General features: G+C 40.1%; 1 non-coding gene across 1 annotated transcript; it reads left to right on the top strand.

Annotated features, from left to right (window-relative positions):
• Positions 1-9,656: 9,656 nt before the first annotated feature.
• On the top strand, positions 9,657-9,747 carry LOC122901646. Its single transcript, XR_006383636.1, has one exon. It is a non-coding gene; the product is annotated as a small nucleolar RNA SNORD88 (small nucleolar RNA).
• The last annotated feature ends 14,349 nt before the right edge of the window (positions 9,748-24,096 follow it).

The following is a 24,096-nucleotide window of genomic DNA, read 5'->3' as shown; positions in this document are numbered from 1 at the left end:
CTCCTGGTAGGATGTTACATTCCTGCTATCAAGCATCCTTGTTAGTGAGATTTAGGTTTAGAAGAAATTTAACTTTACTTTTCCTTCTACCTCAGCCTCCTTCAGTTTTTATGGAGGGGAGGGCGACAGTAGGGTTGAAGAACTGAGTTATGTGTCTCTGGAAATTGGGCTATTGATAAGGTAACTTCTTTGTTGTACATCTCAAGGACATTTGTAAACCAAGGGAGACTCCTGCCTTGCAGGATTGTGATCTCTGCAAGTTAACTATTTGTTTTTCTTTATTTTCTTTATTTTTATTTTTATTTATTTGACAGAGATCACAAGCAGGCAGAGAGGCAGGTGGGGGGGGGGAGCAGGCTCCCTGCTGAGCAAAGAGCCCGATGCGGGGCTCAATCCCAAGACCCTGAGATCATGATCTGAGCCAAAGGCAGAGGCCTTAGCCCACTGAGCCACCCAGGCACCCCAACTATTTGTTTTTCTTTTAGGGCAGTCAGGGGTGCCGGAGGAATGTGACACATATTACCGAGGGGAGGGGGTAGCGAGGGGGTGCAAGGTACCAGCTTTTGCTTTGTCCTCAGCCAGCCTCCTGCTCCCTCATCATTATCACTTAGAATTTCTGTTGTTCATTTAATGAAACATAACTTTTTGATTAATTTAGACATGAGCTGAATTATATATCACTTCTGTCCATGTATAAAAAAGGATATGCAAGCAAAATAAATCATTTAAGATACTTAAATTTTTTCTTCACATTCAGAGTCTATTTGCAATCACCTTAACTCAGAAGCATATGTATCTGAATTTTTCTACACAGCGTTATCCTCTGTACCATAAAGAATGTTTGTGATGTAGCATTCCTTTAAAAAGTGCCTCACTATTTGGGGTGCCTTGGGTGTCTCAGTTGGTTAAGTGTCTGACTCTTGATTTCAGATCATGTCTCTATCTCAAGGTTGTGAATTCAAGCCCTGCACTAGGGTCTATGCTGGGTGTGGACCCTATTTGAAAAAAATAAATAAGTAAAAGTGCCTCACTATTGTCTCTAGTATTGTCTTAAAAACCAGCAACACTCATTCTGCAGTTTGATGGTGACTATGACTAAGAGAAGCTAGTAACTTAGTACTCATCCTGGATAGTCATGGGTCTAACTAAAAATTGGGGTCTTACAGATATAGAAAAAGAGGGGAATGGATATTAGGGGACAACTAGCAGTGTCAGCAGCATGGGCATCACTTCCATACTATATATACAAGGTAAATGAAACCCAGGAAATGGACTAATTTTCCCAATGACAAACAATTATTAAGTCACAGAGCCAGAGTCAAGCCTAGGTGTATCCAGTTTTACAAGACTACTCTAAAACACAAATATGGAATTGACAAGGCTTTGAGGACACTGGCATACTCATCTACTGTGTTGTGGGAGTGTAAATCAGTATCACATTTCAGGGAATGTGATTTAGTAAAAAAAATTACATGCGCTTCTCTTTAAACCCAGCACTTCCAGGAATTTGGTTATAGAAATATCAGTACAAAAGTACAAAGATATGCATCTAAAGTCTGCATTAGTGGGGCACTTCTACAGGATTTAAATTAGACACTGGTCCTGTAAATAAGGACAGAGTGATGGTGGCAGGTAGGTTTAAATTTCAGAGCCAGCAGAGGTTAATATTATCTTTCATGCAAGCCAGTGAGTCTCCAACCAGCAGTCGCAGCAGCTAAGTCCCCACTAGACCAGTGCTATGGTGGGATTTTTCTGAATTCATCTTAGCAGATACTCTCCAAGCTAGCTTCTTCCGCCATCCCAGAGATTCTGTGAGTTGCTCAGTATTTTTCAGTGAATTCCTTTTCTCCTTAAATTGTTAAACTTATTTCTACTGAGTGTAACTAAGAACTGTAACTGATACACTGGCCTCATTTCTTTTCCTGTAAATTGCCTACTTGTTATTGCCTTAGGACCTTTGCTCCTCACTTTCCCTCCGCCCTGACCTCACAGGACTGGTTCCTTTGTATCCCTCAGCATTTAGGCAAATATCACCTTGTAGAAATAGCTGAGATCCCCCACCTAAAGAAGTTCTACACCCACACTTTTAATTCTTTATCAAATATCCATTTTTCTTTTCTTTTTTTTAAAAAAAGGTTTATTTATTTCAGAGGGAGAAAGAGCATGAGAGGGGAGAGGGTCAGAGGGAGAAACAGACTCCCCACTGAGCAGGAAGCCTGATATGGGACTAGATCCCGGGACTCCAGGATCATGAACTGAGCCAAAGGCAGTTGCCAAACCAACTGAACCACCCAGACACCCACATTTTTATTTTCTTCACAGAACTTACTAGGTGAAATTATTTAGCTCACATATATTTGTTTTCTTGTTTATTTCTTCTCTGCCCCACAAAAAGAAACTGCAGAAATTACCTTGCCTGGGGGCGCCTGGGTGGCTGAGTGGGTGCCTTCGGCTCAGGTCATGGTCCCAGGATCCTGGGATTGAGCCTCACATTGGGCTCTCTGCTCAGCAGGGAGCCTGCTTCCCCCTCTCTCTCTGCCTGCCTCTCTGCCTACTTGTGAGCTCTGTCTGTCAAATAAATAAATAAATCTTAAAAAAAATTTATTTTGCCTGGGGAAGTGCCTGGCACATGGCATGAGCACAATATTTGCAAAATGAATGAAAGAAGTTTATACTTTTGTCTTGAAATTGGGAACATTCTTTGAATATTCATCAATAGGAAAATAAACTGGGGCACACCATGCAATAGAATGTTATGTACCTATTAAAAAGATGGGGTACATTTTCTATGTCTTAAGGTGGAAAGGATTCCACAACACTGCTAAGTAAAACAGTCAAATGTAAATGAAAGTAAATATAAGGTGATATTTCGTATGTGTAAAATGCCTAGAAATAATACGGGAAGATACTAAACAAATTGTTAAGAATAGTTAACTCAGTATAATGGGAATTCTAGGGTAGAAAGAGACCCCCCCCACCTCTTGCCTAATTATTGAAACAATCATGCATGCATAGAGTCTTCCTTTTGGTTTCAAATAAATTGTCCAAAAAATAGATTTATTAGAAAAATATTAAGGTTTGATATCCTTTGTAATGAAAGGAAAAGTTGAACACACAACAACTGAAAGGGCATAAATGATTCGGGGGGGTCTCAAAAACTCCCAGAAACAGAGATGTAAAATTTTTCAGATCTCTTTCTACCGGTCTCTTGCCTCAGTTTCTCTATGCCTCTCAGCTTCACTCTATCTCAGTGCTATACTTCTGTTATCCAAGTCTCATGCGGATGGTGGCTAAACACTGGAGAAAGCCGCCCTCTTCAGATTTATCAAAAAGACTTCTTAGAACCATCATAGAGCCTGTGCACTTACCTGCAAGTCTGTCATAGGTGAAAGAGGAAGTAGTAAGGGTGATGGTTTGTGAAAAACCACCTACCTGACCTTCAAACTGCTGCTCTGAACTCTCTTGCCTCCACAGAACACATTTAGAATAATGTAAATGATGCAAGATTCCAGTGTTGGATACACATGGTGAGAACTTTTTCCTTGTCATTAGGGTAATTGACTCTGTCTTCTAGATCGCCCATGTCCTTATCTTCCCCATAATCTGCAGGCAACAGCTCATCTTTGAGCATTGTTGAGAAGCCTTCCAGAAAAAACTTGGGAGTCATATGTAGCTCTGGAGAGGGACTGCCAATAGCTGCAGTACTGTATCATTTTTTATAGCCTTGGTTAAATCTCAATCACATTTATTTATATCATTGATATTTTTACAAAATATTTTTGCCCAAATCAGTTAGTCCCATCAAAATCCACAAGGTAATATTTTAAACTGTTGATATATTAGAAGAGACTACCTGCTGGTTTGTTTTATTTCAGTGTCTTAAAAGAATAAAGGATTATTGCTTCCTCAAAGCAACTCAAATGTCAATCAGCTGATGAATGGATAAACAATATGGGCATATCCATACAACAGAATATTATTTGGCCATAAAAAGGAATAAAGTGATCATGGTATCTCCCCTGCCAGGTAAGTGGGGCGCCTGGGTGGCTCAGTGGGTTAAGCCGCTGCCTTCGGCTCAGGTCATGATCTCAGGGTTCTGGGATCGAGTCCCGCATCGGGCTCTCTGCTCGGCAGGGAGCCTGCTTCCCTCTCTCTCTCTGCCTGCCTCTCCATCTACTTGTGATTTCTCTCTGTCAAATAAATAAATAAAATCTTAAAAAAAAAAAAAGGAATAAAGTACTAATACATGCAACCTTAGAAACATTATGTAAAGTGAAAAAAGCCAGGCACAAAGGCCCCCATATTGTATGATTTCATTGATATGAAAAGCCTAGAATAGGGAAATCTATAGAAACAGAAAGTAATTACTAATTGCTTAGGTCTTGGATGGGGAGAAGAAATGGGGAATTCAAGGACAACATCTAAGCAGTGGGGGGTATTTTCATGGCAATGAAAATGTTCTAAATTGATGTGGGTGTTAGATGCATAATTCTGTGAAGACATTGAAGGACAACGAATTGTACACTTTAAATGACTGAATTTTATAGCATGCTCATCATCCAGCAATAAAGCTGCTTTTAAAATACATTTTAAAAAATGTATTACTGGGGCACCTGGGTGGCTCAGTGGGTTAAAGCCTCTGACTTCGGCTCAGGTCATGATCCCAGGGTCCTGGGATCAGGCCCCACATCAGGCTCTCTGCTCTGCGGGGAGCCTGCTTCCTCCACTCTCTCTGCCTGCCTCTCTGCCTAGTTGTGATTTCTCTCTGTCAAATAAATAAAATATTTTTAAAAAATGTATTCCTATAAAATATAGAAAGAACTTACAAAACTCAATGCCCAAAAAACAAATAATCCAATTAAAGAATGGGCAGACGACATGAAAAGAAATTTTTCCAAAGAAGACATACGGATGGCCAACGGACACATGAAAAGATGCTCAACATCACTCATCATCAGGGAGAAAAGCAAATCAAAATTACAATGAGGTATCACCTCACAACTATCAGAAGGGCTAAAATCAACAACACAAGAAACAAGGTGTTGGTGAGGGTGTGGAGAAAAAGGAACCCTCATGCACTGTTAGTGGGAATGCAAACTGGTACAGCTACTGTGGAAAACAGTATGGAGGTTCCTCAAAAAGTTAAAAATAGAACTACCCTATCATCCAGCCATGGCACTACTGGGTATTTAGCCAAAGAATACAAGAAAACTAATTTAAAAGGATACATGCACCTCCATTTTTATAGTAGCATTATTTACAATAGCCAAGATATGGAAGCAGCACAAGTGTCCATTGATTAATGGTTGGATAAAAAGGATGTGCTATCTATATAAGCAATGGAGTATTATTCAACCATAAAAAAGAGTTAAATCTTGCCATTTGCAATGACACGGATGGAGCTAGAGAGTATTATGCTAAGTGAAATAAGTCAATCAGAGAAAGACAAATACCATGTGATTTCACTCCCATATGTAGAATTTAAGAAACAAGCAAAAAGAGAGGGGCAAACCAAGGAACAGATGCTTAACTACAGAGAATGAACTGATGGTTACCAGAAGGGAAGTTGGTGGGGGGGATGAGTAAAAGGTGAAAGGGACTAAGACTACACTTACTTTGATGAGCACTGAGTAATATACTGAATTTTTGGATCACTATATTGTAAATCTGAAACTAATATAACACTGTATTTTAACTATCCTGGAATTAAAATTAAAAAGTACATAGTGTGTTTAAACAACAAAAAAATATGTATCCATAGATAATTGGCAGCACTGTATTTCAGTAAAATTTTATTTAGAAAAATAGGTGGCTGGTCCATGGGCCATAGTTTGCGGACTTCTGTTCTAGAGTAGTAAAATCTTTTCACTGGGTACTGACTTACTAGGAAAAAAAGTATTGCCTTTTCTAGCCTCTCTTGTAGAAGTTTGTGTACAGCTTCCGGGAATTGCCTTTAAATGGAAAAGGTGTGCTACTCTCTACATATCTCCATCCTTCTGTTCACTTGAAGACTAGAGCTCTAGCCGCCATCCTGGACCAGGAAATGACTTTGGAAAATGGAAATCACACACAGTGGAGCAATAAGGTAGCAGGAGCCTGGCATCCTCACCCCATAAATCACTGTTCTAACCCCAAGCTAATTTCAACTGAAAGAAAAATTATATCATATAAAAAGAATAATAAATAACTTTTATTTTGGTGATTTCTGTTACTCTGTGCTCACAGCTAAACTTAGCTCCTAATTCTAAAGTCTCAAGGAATTAAAAACCAACTCTGCTTCCTAAAGGGACTCAAGTAGATATTAGGGACATTCAATATCCAGTTCTATAGACATTATCACCTAATTCCATGTGTGTGTTTTCTTAACAGCATTTCATTCCTACACTTGCTCTTAGCCTAAAGGCAAAGAATTGATTGTAGCACTTCATTCTGATTTTACCGGCCTTTTGATCTAGTGTCTTGCAACTACTTGGGTTCATATCTGTAAGAAAGATCAGGAAGATACATTCTCTGACTAGCCAATCCTTTGTAACTTTTTAAAAAAAATGTCAAACACCATAAGTACAGGCAGCACCATATCCAACAGTTCCACTGTTTATTAAATCCCCGTTCATCCAAGTCATGATCACGGTGTACACAGTCTATTGTGGGGTTCTTTATGGGTCCAGTAATGTGAACATTAGCTTGTCAATTGCTCTGCTCTACAGGACAGAAACCAAACTAAACCAAACCAAAACAAAACCACCAGCACAGGCCTCTCATGGGGTTCAACTTTATCTTGACATGATTAAAATAATGTCTGAAGAGCTTATGTTTACTTTTGTTCATAATGTTTACTTTTACTTTTACTTTTGTTCATAAAAAGATACAGGATTTCAGTGTCACAAATGCGTATCTTCTCCCTAAGGATGTGAGGCATGAAACAGCTAATATTTTCAAGACTCCCCCCAACTTAATAAAGTATCTCTGTGTTTCAGAGTTACGTATCGAATGCTTGTGTCCCCTTAAAATTCATATGTTGAATCCCTAACCCCTGAATGTTGCTATATTGGGAGAGGAGGCCTTTGAAGATTTACGGTTAAATAAGGTCACAAGGGTGGGTCCCTGATCCTATAAAATTAGTGTCTTTATAAGAAAAAACATCAGAGATACCTCCGATCCCCGCCTCTCTCCTCACCCAGGCAGGTGAGGACACAGCAAGAAGATGGCCATCTGCAAGCTAGGAAGAGTTCTCACCAGAAATTAAATTGGCCAAACCCTTGATCTTGGACTTCTTAAGAAAATAAAGTTTTGTAGTTAAAGCTACCCAGTCTGTGATACAATGTTATGGCAGTCTGAGCACACTATACACATTCCTAAAGGATGGTGTGGAAAAGAAGGTCCTGCTCCAGCACATTTTCTAATTATGCCCTGACAAAATCCACTTTAATACTGACATAATCATAAACTGGCTTCACATATTCTGAGCCTACTTGGTATTTCGACTTGACTCTTATTCTCATGGGTGACTTGGTGGATTTTGGAGGTTCTCTGCTGGAGTGCCTTCTAACTGTAATTCCTGTGACAGGCAGAATGACCAACCATCCTGAGTGGTCTGGGACTGAGGGTTTCCTGAGACTCGGGACTTTTGGTACTAAAACAGGGAGAGTTTCAAGCAAATTTGAGCAAGCTGGTCATCCTAGATGGGCAACACATTCTATTTTCCCAGTTAGTGCTCCTTCCGTAGCTCCAGATTTTCTGATAATCCACACCACATGCACCCTCTCTGTTGGGAGTGCCATTTCCCTTCCAGGAAGTCCTTTTAGGGGAGAGTCAAAAGAGCTCCAGGCCAGCTCTTTCTCTCATGTGGTTCATATTTGGTGCACAAGAAACACTCAAACATCATTTGCCTGGACAAACTATGGAAGTCACAGCTGATTCCAACCTAGCAACTCTCCTTTACTCCTGCCCAAACTTCTTACTGACCCATTCTCCCTACCCTGGGATTTCTCAGATGTGAGTCAGGCACTACTGTACTTCTGAAAACTCCAGGGACACATATCAAGCCCCCTGAGTAGTGCCATTGAAGCCCCACTCAGTAGACCTGAAGGGGCATGAGGAAGCCTAACAACAATGTAAAATCCTCCTCATGAAATTGCCTCTTTTATAATCTTCTTCTAAGCCTTGAAACCGGTGAAAAGTGCCAAAAATTGAAAAAGCCCGTTTAGGGACTGCGGTTACCAACTATAGGGAGCAAAACTGCCCAAGGGCCCCAGGTGCTGCCATACTCTGAAATCTTCCACATTTGCACCAAAGATCAAGCTTTCCATGGGCTGATCCGGCCAGTGACTGAGTGCAGCACAGATCGTAAGGCAAGCTCCTTCCTAGGAGGACTCCTGGTCATGGCAATTTTGGCTTGAGCATTCCCAGTAGTCTTGCCAAATCCTCCTTAGACTGTACAGCAGCCTAGGACAATTCCACCAACCTCTCCGCGCCTCTTTCACTGCTTTTAACTTTCATCTATCTGATGGCTCTCCCTGGCTCCCTCCTCATTCTCTCATAAGTGTTTCCTATAATAAAATTCTTGCACATTTAATGTCACCCTAACAACTGCTTTTTAGAAGGCCCAGACTAACATGAAATTTCCTTTGAAATTTCTTGTCAGGACCTCACTTGGAGTTTCATAGCTGTTGTATTATAATGTAGCAGGCAACACTTCCTGTTCGATATCCACTTATGCTACTAATCATAGGATGAATGAATGATATGGTAAGAGGGGATACTAGGGAAAACGATGAGATTTTACTTTACAGTTGTTGTTCAAGCCACTCTAGGTTTTGTCAAAATATATGTCTAATTTGTATAAGTATAAAGCTGAAATTTTGGTAAGGATTATCATAGTGGGTGCTCAGTGTGTGAGTGGGAACATTATATATGCAAATCTGTTTGAGTGGGCAACTGGTCTTGTAGGGACTTGGGTGAAAGGGTTGTTACATGCTACCTTAGAATTTCAAAGCAACCTCAACCCCAATATCAACATTTTCCATTATTTACATGTTCTTCCTTCCCAATCCCTTCTCATTTTTCTCTTCTGTCTTTTCACTGTATTTCTTGTAGTGCCACTGCTTGATAGTTGCTAAAAGGCAACAGTGGAAGCTGACTACAGAAAAAGAAAAGAGGAGTGGTTATTTTGCTTTTATCTGAACTGGTAAGTTGTTTAAAGCTACCCCAAAGAAGGCAGAATAAAAGTAGCTTTTTATACTTGTTCTCCAGAATGTCAAGTGTCTCAAATCCCTCTCTCCTCTTTTTTTTGAGAAGTGAAACTTCTGATTGGAATATTTTTATACAAAGGTGTGGGAAAAACACCTGTACCAAATTTGTATTTTGATAATATCCTGACAAAAAAACAACAACAAGAAACAACGCTTTGCCAAGGAAAAGAATTCCTTTCTGTAGTTTGTATCAAAGACGGTCATTTGTCAAAATGTGACAACATGCCTTTGTCTTCATTATAATAGCAGGCAACTAAGAAAGGTTTACTGCGGTCAATTTATTTCCCTATATTAAAAAGAACTGTAGCAGAAAATAAATAATTAAACGGCCACTCTTCAAATATTATCATTCTTAATTCTGATGTATTTTTTCTATGCATAATTTGTTTTTACAAAAATATTACCTCGCCCCCATGATATCTAGCCATGGGCTCTGACCTCCCCTGAGGACGCTGTGCCCCTGGGACCTCTGACACCCAGGCATCTGTTCTGGCGAGGTGCTGGTGTGGCTATTTCCCCACCTGATGGCCTCTGTGAAAAAAAGAAAAAGGGAAAAAAAAAATGACCAAAGTGGATATTCACACTTCATTATTTGATGGCTAGTTATAGTTAACGGTGACATTAAGGTCGAAGTATTTGTTCTTATATTCTAAAGAAATAGAAGCCAGGAGACACAACTGATTTGGTGGAAAGTCCAAGATAATCGCTGTCAGGCTTTTATTATCGCCAGAGGTTATTTGCCAATAATGACAGGCCTCGAGCCGTTTGAGCAGTCTTGACTTTACAAGTGCCTGACAGGACTTAAAATGTTTCCCAGCGCCCACAGTCAGGGCCAGTTCCCTCTGTTAGCCGGGGGTCGAGGGCAGCAAGAACTCTCCATGTGCAGAGTCAAGGGGCAGAGAAATTGCAAGACACCCGGTTAACGAAGGTGACTGTGGCACACGGTTCGGATCTCTGTCCACCGCAGAGACCACGGTGGCTGTGGCTTGGCCCTACACCATGGGCAACAACGCTGAGCTGAAGGTGAACGCCCTTGCAGAAGTGGCCTTCCAGCTGCAAGCACCAGGGGTTTGGGGTTTTTCTAAATAGAAGCATTACGGAGGAAATTTAAAGCACTGGCTCCACAGACAAACTGGGGGATCAGATCAGCTCCAAGACGAGATGTATTAAGACAAATCACTAGCCCTCTCCTGGCCTCAATTTTCCCATAATGGAAACAATACCATGTCTTGTTCCTGGGCCTGTTGTAAAGAAAGGATTTAAAAGGCACGGGAAAGCGGGTGTTGGGCACAATACACCACACGTAACACCCGTTACAAGTAGGTGGTGGTAAACAAAACACCCAACCCTACCACTCCACCGCCAGCGTCTCTACGGAACAAGCATCCGGAGCCCCTTCACCTCACCGAACGCAAATCCCTCCGCGTTCGCGTCACTTCCGGGAGACTCTGGTCGCGACTCCACGAAATACCCGGATGTAACTATCATGGCTGCCATCAGAGAGGGATCGCAGTGGAGTTCGAGTCAAGAGCTGCCCGGAAAGCGCTCAGAGTAGGGGCTTCAAGGAGTCCTGTCAAAGAACAAAAGATGAGATTACTGGGGCGGCAAGGTGCCCCCAAACGGCCTAGGAACTGCGCCTCCGCGCTTCCTGTTAACTTGCCGCCAAGTTTTTCTAAAGGAGTCTCTCCTTTTGGCAGGGTGGGGACTCCCTCGTTCCTTGGGCCTTTCTTCTGTGCGGGATTGTAGTTTCCGTCACTCCGTTTAGTCTCGGAGTTGCGCGGGCAATGCGGAAGCTGGCCGGGGAGGAAGGGGCGGGGCAGAGGCTAGGTCGCAGACAGGTGGGGCGCGGTGGGAAATTTGGAGCGGCAGAGGTGTGGGGCGTCCCACTAAGTGCAGGTAGCCTCAGGCCGCTGCCCTAATTGGAATCTGGTTCCGGTCTTTTTGGCCGGATGCACCTTACCATGGGTCTCTCATATTTGGCCATAGGGGTTTTCCCTGCTGACCCAGCCATACTCAGCATTAGACTTTGATCTTCGAATACTATGCAGAATGTGTGTAGTGAAGTATGCGATTGGTTTAAGAAAAAAAAAAAATCCCAAACATAAGAAAACTAAAATGCTGCTTTTAAGTTTCAGAATTCATAGGGATACTTCTCATGTTGAACATTGGGTTGGTTTTCTTTTAAAGTTTAAATTTGGATAATAAGTTAGTGCTTGAGAGATTTTTTAACAAAACCATTCTTAAAACAACTGGTATGAGAAAATATGCTATTTAAAATAAAGAATTGTCGCACTTTGGTACTGCGCAGTTGTCATGAATGAAACAGCAGGACATCAGAATTGGACCCCATGATAAGACTTTTAATTGCAAGAGGCTTCTGCAAATACAGTAATTCTAAATACAGATATATTCATTTCAGTTAGTTCTCTTTGCAGAGTGGCCCATAGATTTTGTCTTCAAGTGAAACAGGAACAAATGTGAGTTGATTGGTTAACATTTCCCAGTAGTTATAACTACTTTTCGGGGCGCCTGGGTGGCTCAGTGGGTAGGGGCCTCTGCCTTCGGTTCGGGTCATGATCCCGGGTCCTGGGGTCGGGCCCCACATTGGGCTCTGCTCGGCCGGAGGCCTGCTTCCTCCTCTCTCTCTGCCTGCCTCTCTGCCTATTTGTGATCTCTGTCTGTCAGATAAACAAATAAAATCTTTAAAAAAAAACAAAAAAAAAAACTACTTTTCAAGTGCTTAACTGTGTATTTGTTGCATTCAGAATCTCAGCTAAAACCAATTTGTCTGAAATATGTAATGAACTCAATGTAAACTATACATATAGAATGTTATTTTATAACAAAAATATAGAAACAAATGTGTAAAAACAGTTGATTCTATAAAACATAGTGTGCCATAATTTGGATTTTCACTTAAATTCCCAAAATTAGAAGAGCTGACCAGAAAGGCTTAAAAAAGAAATGTAGACATGTACCCCTTATCTAAACATGCCATTGTTTGAACAGAAAACAAAATGACATTGGAAAGTACCTGGGATATACTTTTATAGTTCTACTATATGCAAGGCACTGAATTGATAATGAATGAGAAAATGCTTTACAAAATACAAATTAATAATGGATTATGAACAGTTAGTGCTCTCACTCTTTGGACCAAATCAAGTTTAACCTCCAAAACTTGTGGTTGTTGTACAAGTATTATATACCTGGTTGTAATTGTGTTTTATAGAAAGCAAAAATAAATGAACTGTTTAACATTTGAATATTTGTTCTTGTTTATAAGTTGTTTCAGATTGTATTTATAAATGCATTTGAACACAGTGGAGTCCTAAGTAACTTGACAATCATTGTTGGTGTCAATTCTTATTTTTTGTATGGTTTTTTGCAGGTAGATCTACTGGGTTCTTGGCACAGTACCATATGGACCTGGACAAAGCATTGTTAAGGTGGAAATTTTTATTGTATTAATCAGTTCAAACATTTGACCACTCTATTTATTTTTCAGTATTTTAGTCAAATAACTAGATGTGGGCCTCATATAGTGAGCAATATTTGTAGAATAATTGGTCACTTTAAATTTCCTACCAAATGTAAATTTTGATCTCAGATAGTTAAATTTTACAGAGCGCCAACTATATGCCAAACTCTGTGTTAAGTCCTATATATACATTCTCTTACTCAATACAGTATCATGAGTTGATCTGTTAAACTCCTTTTTTTACAGTGGAGAAGCTGAGGCATAGAGGGATTAAGTTCCTTGTCCATGGTCCCAAAACTGGAGCCATATTCTAGAGCCTTTATTTCCATATATCAGAAGACTTTGGTAGAAGAATAAGAATAGAAGTTAGAATCTGGACTCGTACTACCTACCCTGCTTTCTAATTTAGGGCAGGTTATTTAACCTCTCTGAATTTCATTTTCCTCTCCTATAAGCAATGAACACTTTTAACTATTCTATTTTACTGAATTGTGAATGATCAAGAATCCTTAAGAGTGCCTTCACCATTGTCTCCCATATTTTCTTCCAAGCCTCTAACACTGTTCTGTGAGTTTTGATGCACATACACAGGCAGTGACAACTCTCCCTGAGTGCAGCCTGGTCTGACCACATTGTAAGATGTGGCTGATTTCACAGTGTCAAAATGTAAAATAATGTGCATCTTGGAACTGATAACATAGTAGATGATCTCTGAGCTCCTTTCAATCCCAATTCTATGACATTTGTAACTGTCTTATTGCTGGTTTATATATATTTTTAATATGAATGATTCAAGATAAAACAAGCTTTTTGGCCATGGAAAAGCAGGAATCATTCTTGTCTTTTTCATTTCTAAATCTTCAGTACCCAGAACAATGCCTGGCATGTAGTAAATGCTCAGTAAATATTTGATGAATGAATTAAGCAGATCTTAATTTTACATTACAAATACAACTTCCTAAAAAGTTATGCTTGACTTGAATTTGTCATAAAACAGAACAGTATCAACAATGCAACAGTGGTCTTTGTTTCCAAATATCTTTTCTGTGCATTATTGATTGTCATCAAGTGTGTGGTACCTTTGTTCTTTGAAGAGATATAGTAAAAATGGACATGCTGGCATCAATTTTTTAACAAGGCATCAAACTTATTTTAAACTAGCAGAAGTATAGGAACACTGATGAATTATATAGAGATTTTCATTTTAACAAAAGTTGTAAAAATGTTATTTGATATTCTTACTAAATTTTTATGAGTATTCTGGAAATGATTAAACATACCATCCTTCCAAATATACAAGTAATGTTAAATACATCTGCGTTATGAATGATAAAAGTAATTGAAAGATATTTTGAAACTCTGTGAACGGGCAGAAAAGTTTTAGGGTGGCTAAGTGTAAGATAATGTAACTAAAGAGATTATCCCAACTATATTTATAGTATGTCTGATGAGGTCTGTACTTTCAGTTAGAACCAGAAAGGGTACACAGTAATTATTGCAGAGTTCTAGACTATTCTCTGGTAATAATCAGTTAAATGTTCTGCTGTGGCCAGAAAAGCCAAGAACATGTGAAGTATCATCAAAAAAGGATTTTGGAAAATCAACAAAAAATATCTTACCTTGAAACAACACAATGGTCTTTCTAAACATGAAGGTACAGACAGTTATTTTATATTCATGAAGGATAGATCTAGAATGTTCAAAATAACTTAAATCCTTAAATATTACTATAGATATCGTTTTCCTCACATAATTCCGGAAAATCTGTATGCCTACATACTTAACTTTTAAAGACTAAAATAAGTAACTAGTAAAGTTTACATAGCTACTAACATTTCTTCCACTAAAATAAAGCTCTCCATCATATTACAGCATATAGTTACTGGACATACATTAACCACTAACTTCTCTCATTTTCCACTATCAATTTGTTTTCTCAGGGCACCTTTTCATAAAAAACAGTTTTTATTCTTTGTAAGTCACAACCTGTGCAATAATGAGGAGGGAGTAATTTTCACTTCTCTTAATACTTATTCCCTTGCACAGGATGTGTCAGTGTATCCTTTCTCAAAGCCCCAAACTCAAAGGAGAGTAAGGCCAAGGGCCCACAAGACATTACTAGTTCAAATGGAATAATACATTTTATGAGGTTTTTATAAAAGTTTCTGTGTATCGATTAAAGGCTTATTCCTTTACAGTTTTAGAGAATTGAAGAGGAGTGATATTTATCATTAAATTTGGGACATATATGTTCACTGAGTTCAATACCTGAAGAATTTTTTTTTAAGTACCTAATGGTAATGCTTTGTACCACCTCAAAAAACTTTTTCTTTAAAACTTCTACTATTTTCATCTCTTTTTTCCCTCCATTTCTTTGCTTTCCTATAAATAAATCACAGTAGACTCCCACCCCTCTTTCTGAGCTACCAACCTCCCCCACCCCCTGCCAGCTGTGATTTCATATGACTTCATCTAGGATAAAATCTTAGGATACATTTATCTTGTTTTGTATATTTTCTCCACATGTTTAAGAATTTTTATCAAGTATGTATGATTTGGAAAATCTGACATTTGGATAAAACAAATATAAATCAAAATAATAAAATCAGACATGGTACACTTGAAACTAGAAACAAAATTTTAAAATGTTCTCTGGTTGTTTACCTATAGCAAAAGTGAATGTATATGTGTAAGTTCACATTTAAATACTAGGGCAAGTAAATCTCTCAGAAGTTTTTAGAGAAGGAATACAAATGGAATGTTGCAATTCATTATTGTGTTAGTTTGGTATATTGAAGGCTAAGGATTTTACAAGTTCATTTAGCAATCTTATTCTTCAAATCCTGATTTTTCCCTTTGAGTTTTCAACCATGACTTTTTTTTTTTAAAAGATTTTATTTATTTATTTATTTGACAGACAGAGATCCCAAGTAGGCAGAGAGGCAGGCAGAGGGGGAAGGGAGGGGAAGCAGGCTCCCTGCTGAGCAGAGAGCCCGATGCAGGGCTCGATCCCAGAACCCTGAGATCATGACGTGAGCCGAAGGCAGAGGCTTTAACCCACTGAGCCACTGAGGCGCCCCTCAACTGTGACTTATTTTAATAGAGGTTGTTTAGAAATAATATGCTGCAAGTTGGTGAAGAAATACTGCATCTCCTTTCTAATACTTCTTAAAAAATCAATTTTGGGGGGGTGGAGGGATGTGGTAACTGGGTGATGGACATTAAGGAGGGTATGTGTTGTAATTAGCACTGCGTATTATATGAGGCTGATGAATCACAGACCTGTACCCCTGAAACAAATAATACATTATATGTTTTAAGAAAATAATTTTAAAGTAATCTCTACATTCATCATGGGTCTTGAACTCGCGACCGCAAGATCAAGAGTCAGATGCTCCACCGACTGAGCCAGCCAGGCACCCCACAAATCTTTCTTTATAGTTAGAATTTAAAGGGTTGATGACTCATTTTCATAAGCAGAAAATTCTTTTTATGCTTTGTCTTCTAATTTGGTGATTGTAAGAAGTCTCTTGTTTAACTAATGACATTTAGGAATGCATGCATAAACAGGGTTGAGAGACAGACATGAAAAGATCACTCACTACACCTGGCCAACCCTGGAGGTACCTATATGAGAATGACATTTAAACACATAAGTGCAAGGAAGGATGACCTGTACAGTGGTGAAAGTATGTATAGGGTAGAGAGAGACACAGGTGATCCTTTCAGAGGTCTGGAGAGCATGTTAAAAGGGGGAGAAGGGCTTCATAGAGCTGTGATGACTTGGATAGCCAGTCTCCTTTGAGGAAGCATTCTAAATAATTTGGTGGCTGTGTCTTAATAGGAACAGTATTAACATAGGGCAGGATAGTTTATCACTGTACTGGACTCCTAAGTGATGTAAATATTTAGCGTCCTTGGCTCTGTGGTCTTTTTGTACCAACTAGCCTCAGTTGGGACCATGAGGAGCAGCTGGCTTTCTTTCTTCTCGGTTCCGATATTTATGCATGCTCACAGTCAGGCTGCATTGCTTTCAGATGCTTTCTGTTTATGTGTGTCATTCTCATTCATTCCCTGCATTCTCCAAAGACCCAGCGTTAAGCCATGTGGTAACCAGGTGATATCCTGGTCTCTTGATTGCTTGAACTTCTCAAATTCAATGACCTTTGCTTTTTCTATAAAGCCACCCATTTCCTGGACCTTGTCATCACTTATGTTCAATTTCACCCTTAAAGCCTTAAAATAAACTCTTCTACTTTCTGCCCATCTCCCCAGCTTCCTAACTGAATGACTTCCAATGCATCAATACTTGAACTTCAAGAACTCCAGGCCCTTGACTTTGCTACTCTCCCTACCACTACCAGTTTCTTCTCCTCTTCACTTCCCATCACTCCAACCACTGCACTCTTGCACTCTTGTCCTTCTGTTAAACCTTTTCAAGAAAACCCAACTGTAGGTCAGAAATAATAATAGTAGCTAACATGGGGCGCCAGGTGGCTCAGTGAGCTAAGCTCAGGTCATGATCTCAGGGTCCTGGGATTGAGCCCCACATCAGGCTCTCTGCTCAGCAGAAAGTTTGCTTCCCCCCTTCTCTCTCTCTCTCTCTCTGCCTGTCTCTCTGCCTACTTGTAATCTCTGTCTGCCAAAGAAATAAAATCTTTGAAAATAATAATAGTAGCTAACATATACTGTATACTTGTATTCCCAACACTTCTCTAAATCTTTCTAACAGCCCTATGAGATAGGCATTACCATTATTTTCATTTTGCAGATGAGAAAACTAAAACACAATTTCTGTCTACTAAGTGGTATCTCCACAATATGAACCCAAGCAGTTGGCCCCCAGAAACCATGCTCTCTATGACCACTTTAGACTACCTTCCAAATCAGCTGTCTTCTGTGCTTCCATGCTTGGACAGCTGAGCTGTTTTAGGGACAGAATGGGCTTGGCTAGTTGGACAGTGTTGAAAGTTCTCACCTTAGCCCTTGGTTCAGTAACTACCCTCATGGTTAAGTTTCAAGCCAAGCTGGGAAGCACAGAGGGAAGTAAAGTGATTGAGTATTTAATGCCCTCAGCTACTTCTGGGTGTCTGTAGCCAGAGGGACTGGAGAACGGAAGAGAATATTTATCAGTGTGGGAGTTGGACATGACTAATAACCTCTACTTGATGACCAGGTAACTACTGAACTTCAGAGACTGAACTTGGCTTTTTCTGCAACAGGGTAGACAGGAGGGAGAGTCCTCCATCTGTTTTGAGAACAGTCACTCTCGCCATTTTTTCTTCTGGATTTCTTACTCTAGGTGTCCTCCTTTTTTTTTTTTTTTTTAAAGATTTTTTATTTTATTTATTTGACAGAGAGAGATCACAAGCAGGCAAAGAGAGAGAGAGGAGGAAGCAGGCTCCCTGCGGAGCAGAGAGCCCGATGTGGGACTCGATCCCAGGACCCTGAGATCATGACCTGAGCCGAAGGCAGCGGCTTAACCCACTGAGCCACCCAGGCGCCCTAGGTGTTCTCCTTTTGTTATGGATTTGTTGACCCTGGTGTTATCGCTCTAAGTGACAGGATCAAGCTTTTGAAAGCAGATTGCTCCAGTTACTGGGCCTACCTGTGTAGCCCTCTAAGTAGTTATTTTAGGGCTTTGGTGGTTCCCTGTACAAAAAAACCTTGCCTGTTGCCATTCTCAGGTACTTAAAAGGCAAACTTTTATTTTCTATGTATTTAAGTTAATACCAGTGACTTCTTACCTTTAATATTCAATACACCAAAATTTCTGTATGTACTACATATAGAAATTTTATCTTCGCCATGATTCTGAACCTGAATTTAAGTTACGCAATTTCAAGAGAGAAGATAGCCTCTAGTGAAGTAGGGATTTTTCTTAGAAACCCTTTTCTGCTTAAAAGACTTTCTAGAGAAAAACCACACGTTGGAGAACATTAGTAGTCCAACAAATTTATATTCATGACTTTGCCTGGCAATTCTTCCCTGTTTCCCATTTTCCACAGGAGCTGTTTTAAACTTCTGCCCACCTAAGACCTTCCCCATTCTGTCCACCAACCCCTGTACTCCTTCACTCAGCAGATTATTTTACTTCTCCTTTTCTTGGAGAAAATAGAAACAATAAGATGGAATCTTTCTCAAATTAGTACCGCCAAACCATCAAACATACTTAATTGGTACCCATTCTTTGTTCTTCCCTCCTTTCACAATGGAAAAAGTAACCCTCTTCTGATGCAAGACTCTGGCTCCCTTCCCAGTCCTGCTTCCTAGTCTGAATGTTCTTTACTGATCTGTGGCTCCTTCCCATTGGCATTTAGGTATTTTCAGGTCTCTTCTATCTTAAAAAAATAAAACCTTCCTATAGGAACTCCTCATTCTCTATTCTGTATCTTCTTCACAGACATGGTTTATTTATTTATTTATTAATTTATTTTTAAAGATTTTATTTATTTGACAGGCAGAGATCACAGGTAGGCAGAGAGGCAGGCAGAGAGAGAGAGAGAGAGAGAGAGAGGGAGGAGGAGGAAGCAGGCTTCTTGCTGAGCAGAGAGCCCGATGCGGGGCTTGATCCCAGGACCCTGGGATCATGACCTGAGCGGAAGGCAGAGGCTTTCTCCCGCTGAGCCACCCAGGCACCCCTAGTTTATTTATTTTTTAAATTAACATGTAATGTATTATTTGTTTCAGGGGTACAGGTCTCTGATTCATCAGTCTTACACAATTCACAGCACTCACCATAGCACATACCCTCCCCAAAGTCTATAACCCAGCCATCTCCCTCCCTCCCAACCCCCTCCCCTCCAGGAACCTTAGTTTGTTTCCTGAGATTAAGGGTCTTATGGTTTGTCTCCCTCCCAAGTCCCATCTTGTTCAATTTTTCCCTCCCTTCCCCCATGACCTCCCCCAACCCTGCTTCTCAAATTCCTCATATCAGAGAGATCATATGATAATTGTCTTCCTCTGACTGACTTACTTTGCTTAGCATAATACCCTCTAGTTCCATCCACGTCATTGCAAATGGCAAGATTTATTTTTCAGTGGCTGCATAGTATTCCATTGTATGTATATACCACTACTTCTTTATCCATTCATCTGTTGATGGACATCTGGGCTCTTTCCATAGTTTGGCTATTGTGGACATTGCTGCTATAAACATTCGGGGGCACGTGTCCCTTCAGATCACTATATTTGTATCTTTAGGATAAATACCCAGTAATGTGATTGCTGGGCTGTAGGGTAGCTCTGTTTTCAACTTTTTGAGGAACCTCCATGCTGTTTTCCATAGTGGCTGCACCAGCTTGCATTCCCACCAACAGTATTGGACGGTTCTCCTTTCTCCGCATCCTCACCAATAGCTGTCGTTTTCTGAATGGTTAATTTTAGCCATTCTGACTGGTGTGAGGTGGTATCTCACTGTGGTTTTCATTTGTAATTCCCTGATGCCAAGTGATGCTGAGCACTTTTTCACGTGACAGACATGGTTTATGAGAGACTTGTCTCTATCCATTCATTGTTCCTTACTTTGTATTCCTATTTATTCACCAGCCAACTGCAATATTTTACCCCAACTGAAACTATCAGTTGTAAAGGTCTCCAACTACCACTCTGTTTCTAAATCCACTGTGCACTTCCAGACCTTATCTGACTTGACCTTTCTTCAACAAATGACAGTTCAACTACTCTCTTCTCACTGGTCTTCTCTTTCGTGGCTTCTGTAACACCATTGTTTTTCTGGTATCAGATAACTTACTTCTCCAGCCATTCCTTCTTAGTATCTTTAAGGGCATCTGTTCATTCTCTTTCTCATTCTCTTACTCAGGTCTTTACTAAGCATCTCTTACATTCCAGGCACTCTACTAGGTGCTGGTGATAGAATCTGACATAAAATCTGGAGTCTTTCTCCAGAAAAATGCACTCCCAAACATAACTCAAAATTTAGCATATGTTTTCAAGCATTTCATGATCCCTAAATACCTGTTCATCACTGTAGATTAAGAGACCTTGCCTTGGAACTTCCAATTGCCTTAGTAGAAGCTTTTACAAAAACATTAAAAAGAAAACAACCTGATTAAATTAAAAAAAAAAAAGGCTCAGAAAATGAAAATGAAGGCAGTTTTTCCCAGAGGAGAGATTTTGTAACCATTGGATACTTCCTCTAAGATGTTAAGATTAAACCAGTTCCTCCCATGTAATATTTGTGGACAAGCAACTGTTTCCCTACCCTCCAACCCTCCACTCCTATATGCCTTGCTTGGTGTCACAAGAATAGAATTCAGGAAAGTCTTAACTCATCCTTAAAAAGGAGAAAATGGGGGCATCTGGGTGGCTCAGTGGGTTAAAGCCTCTGCCTTTGGCTCAGGTCATGATCCCAGGGTCCTGGGATCAAGCCCCGAGTTGGGCTCTCTGCTTGGTAGGGAGCCTGCTTCCCCCTCTCTCCTCTGCCTGCCTCTCTGCCTACTTGTGATCTCTGTCTGTCAAATAAATAAATAAAATCTTTTAAAAATAATAAAAAAATAAAAAGGAGAAAATGAAGTTCTAGAGTTGGTATTATTACTTTGAAATTAGATTGAATAGGATTCTAGTCTCTACTAGGGTTCAAATGATGCATAGGATGTCAGCTTCAGAGAATGGGGCAAGCAGGAGGCTGAGTAATTCCTCACTTGATGAAGCTATTTCCAGTGACAAGAGAAGGAAATGGTGCTGATGTTGATATCCTGTGGTCACAAGTAATAGAACATTTACATTCTGGGTACTATCTTTTTATGCCATCCATAGTCTCCCACCAGCCTCAGAAATGTGTGTGTGCTGAGAAATCCACCTGTGTCTTCTCATTACATGTTTTTTTTTTTTTAAGATTTTATTTATTTATTTGACAGAGAGAGATCACAAATAGGCAGTCAGAGAGAGGGGCAAGCAGGCCCTGCCGAGCAGAGCACCCAATGCGGGACTCAATCCCAGGACCCTGAGATCATGACCTGAGCTGAAGGCAGAGGCTTTAACCCACTGAGCCACCCAGGCGCCCTCATTACATGTTTTTAAAGGAAGAATCTTTTAGTCACAGATTCCATATCAGAGTTCCTTTGATCGCTGGAAAAAAAACAGGAAAAATAAACAAATGGTAAGGTTTGTGTTTCTTTTGGGACTATTTTGTATGAGATAAAATGTTCACCGTTTTTTTTTTTTTTTTTCCCACCTAATACATGTATAGAGCACCCACTGCTGTGCTCAACACTGGGCATGTAATGCTGAGTAAAAATAGATAAAACCCCTGCTCACAAAGCTTATAGTTTGGTGTAACAGATCACCAGTAACCAGACAACCACACAGAAATATTAAAATGCAGATTTAACAGGTAGTAGGGTGAAACAAGGTTATATGAGAATCTGTGTAACGAGAGAATTTGACTGTGTTAGGAAAGTCTTAAAATGATGCTCAGGCTGAGGACCAACTAAATGTTATCTAGGTGAAGGAGGAAGAAAAGTGTTCTCTAGATAAAAGGGCTAGAATGTGCGAGGATCTCTAACAGGAGAGAATATTCAGGAAAAAGGTAGGAGAAAGGTTGGATGGCTACAGGGGAGAGAGGAAGAGGAAATGAGGCTTGAAGCTGGACTAGAGTTTTAAGAGGCTCTCCTTGGCTGAGGTTGAAGAAAGGACGGGACCCCGGCAGGGGACAGGTGAGAAGACCAGTCACCCAGGTGTGAGATGATGGCTGGTGGGGATGGAAACATATGGGACGAAGTTGATTGTATTTGGTAATTCATTCTGAGTATGAATACTGGATTAGATTGTGTATACATTTTGCTAATAGTTTAAGAAACTAGATTTAGATTTTTCCTTTTGGCAGTGAAATAAGAATTACTGGTTAAAAAAAAAATATATATATGCTTTTAAAAAGTTATGGAAGACCATACTGGGACACAGGTTAGGCTCTCCTTGAAGCTTAATATATACACTGAATGTGAGAAACTCAGGCCTTGAATTGGAGAAAACTGAGTCAGGGACCTTCAAGATTCAGCCTCCAGATTGAAAAGAATCTCTATAATTTTAAGAATAAGACTAATATTTATTTAAGAGAGTGAGAGGTAGTTTGAGGGGAAAGGGGGTGAGGGAGAGGGAGAAGGAGGAAGCAGATTCCCCACTGAGCACGGTAGTACCTTGGACTCCATCTCAAGACCCTGAGATCCAGACCTGAGTCCAGATCAAGAGTTGGACACTCAACCAGCTGAGGCACCCTGGCACCCCAAGAGTAAAACTAATTTTTATAACCAAATTTGAGATTATTTAGCTTTCTGGATGACTTAATGGAACATTATTTCGTTAATATTTTAAGTGGTTCTCCCCCCCCCACACACTCCTTCTGTAACTGTACTTACCTGTAATTTAATGCATTGAATTTAAAGGCAAATTTAGATATGATTCTTTAAAGATTATATATCTGTGGTAAAATTGTAGGGAGAGGGTGTTTATCTTCCCAAGCACATTTTCATGGTAGTGAAGGTTTGTTGCGTTTTTCACTATGTGCAACCAGCAAGCTTTGAATAACAGGGACACTTACTGTGTCTGCCTGTCTGACTGAGTCTGTAGGATGTACAGTTGCTTCATACTAATTGGTACAGGACAGTCCTAGATTACAGCACCGGGTGGGTTGGTATAATTAGCGGGATTTTTATTTTGGGTCCAACCGCAGGGCAGCCTTCAGGGTTGGTTGTCTCTGCTCACAGGCCCCATGATGTCATCAAGGATACAGACTCTTTCCAGCACTTTCTGCCATCTTTCGTATTGTGTGGGGGAAGTGTGTAAGTCTGATGTCAGCCTCAAGCTGTAGCAAGATGGCTATGGCAGTTAACAGACATCAGACCCAGACCCAGGCCTCCACTTCTCTGATGCTTCTCTGACACTCCACTTCTGTGACGCCGCTTCTGAGGTTCCCATTCTGATACTGCACATTGCATACTGCCAGGGGTCTCCATAGCCTCTTTGGATAATGAACAAATTCCTCACTCATTGCTGGCTACTTCTGAGGACTTGTCCCAGGACCTGACACCCTCGCCAGTAGAATTTTACACTGAATAGATTAAATCTGTATGTTTATAAATTCCATTCTCTTCTGCAGTTGTATGCCTCCTGAGAGGCTTGACATTAAGGCCCTTTTCTTCTCTTTCCTACCACCCACCACAGTTCACTGAGAAGTCTCCCACTCTTTATCCTGGACTTGCATAATTGGCTCAAAGAACCTAGATCAAAAATAAATTTCCCTCTTGTTCCCATTTTCCTAAGTACCTTTCTTCAAAGGTGTATTCCTTACCTGTCTCATTGTCTTAGGACTAGAATCTTTATGTTCTATTTTTTTAAAGATGTTTT

The sequence above is a fragment of the Neovison vison genome, chromosome 2 (assembly GCF_020171115.1).
Source record: "Neovison vison isolate M4711 chromosome 2, ASM_NN_V1, whole genome shotgun sequence".
Lineage (NCBI taxonomy): Eukaryota > Metazoa > Chordata > Mammalia > Carnivora > Mustelidae > Neogale > Neogale vison.
Note: the sequence above shows the minus strand (reverse complement) of the source record. Positions and strands in the feature narration are given on the sequence as shown.